Source organism: Cyprinodon variegatus, unplaced genomic scaffold, assembly GCF_000732505.1.
Source record: "Cyprinodon variegatus isolate N-32 unplaced genomic scaffold, C_variegatus-1.0 Scaffold62, whole genome shotgun sequence".
NCBI lineage: Eukaryota > Metazoa > Chordata > Actinopteri > Cyprinodontiformes > Cyprinodontidae > Cyprinodon > Cyprinodon variegatus.
The window spans coordinates 1,669,906-1,671,519 of NW_015150515.1; positions in this window are offsets into that span (position 1 = coordinate 1,669,906).

The window sequence follows — 1,614 nt, forward strand, 5'->3', positions numbered from 1 at the left end:
TCAACCCGCCTCAAAGCCAACGCTGATTGGACGTTCGTTTGGTGAACGGATCCAAATTTTCTTTAATGGAGAGTCTCCAGACTGATCTGCGAGTGAAACCTTGAAAGCTCGCGAGATCAGGCTAGCGTTTTAGAGGATTCTGGGACGTCAGGCAAGGTGTGACAGGGGCCTAAGAGGAAGGTTACGGAAGGAAAAGCAGCATACAAACCAGAAGAAGAAAAGCTTTAGGCTAAACAGTTAACTGAAAATATATAACATATTACTTTATATCAGTAGAAACCCATGTCCTGTACTTATAGAACCACTATCTATCCTGCACTTGCTGCTATTGCACTTCTGGTTGGACCTAAACTGCATTTCATTGCCTTGTACCTGTACCTGTGTAATGACAATAAAGTTGAATCTAATCTAAATTAAACTTCTAATCAAAGCATATGATTTTACACCTTGGCCATGAAAAAAATCCTATTGATAACTATCATCCTGTAGTTGGATCCATCCATCAAGCACCTTTTAAAACAAAAACACCACAGCTACATGCAGCTGCAGAGAAAAAGTCAAACAAGTCCTTGGAAAATCCCACTTCACAACAATTCCAGTGCAACAGGAAAGACTGTGACCCATCAGATACTACGGCTAAAACAGGAAGTTGTAGTCGGTGGCGTACACGAGTAGGAGGAGACTGGAGGGTGTAATACGACTCCTTCTTCAACAGCTATGGGCTCCTTTGTTCAAAGAGAAACTGGTGGAAGATGAGATAAAAAAAACTGATGGGCTGAGTGTTCTGCACACACAGATCGCTCCTTCAGAGGAAACGGCCGACAGAGAAAAGCACAGAGACATGAAAAAATATATATTTTGATTTAAAGATGTTTTTATTGATTAATTCTAACAAAGCATTATATTCAATATCTTCTCCATTTCCTGAATTTAGGACCAGTTTCTGCTTCAAAGCAAATGAATCATCAAATTGGGACTTTTTGAAATTTGATAAAATTTCAAAAAGCCATTTGACTCATGTTTTTTGGACAAGGGAAGGATCTATAAATCACCGCAACTTTCAGATCCAAAGATATCGATGTGTTGCAATGACCCAGTCAAAGCAGAGACCTAAATCTGTAGAAGAATCAACAGAAAAATTCTATTTCATCTGACTGAGCTTGACCTTTCCTGCAAAGAAAGTAAACCAATATTTAGTAGATGTCCAAAACCGCATATTAGGCGGCTAGAAGCCTGGGTTTGAATCCCAGCAGGGGAGAATGAGCTGCCAGTCCTTAGGCAAGACCCTTCACGTTAATGCCTGCTTTGGGGAGTGGCAATCTAGCGGTTAGGGCATCGTTCTTGGAATACTGAGGCCCCACGGCCACAGACTGCCACTCTGGGTCCTTGAGGAAGACCCTTAACCCCCACACTGCAGAGCGGGCTTGGAGCTCGTCTGTCTGGCTGTGTGTTTCCTGGATGGGGCCGCCTGTGGAGCTGGTTGAGAGTTGCCTTTTGTATCTATGCTTCTTTTTCTATCTCTGCTTCTGTCTCCTTGAACCCCAGTCGGCCTCAGCGATGGCCGCTAAAACTGGGCCTGGTTCTGCTGGAGGTTTCTTCCTGTTAAAAGGGAGT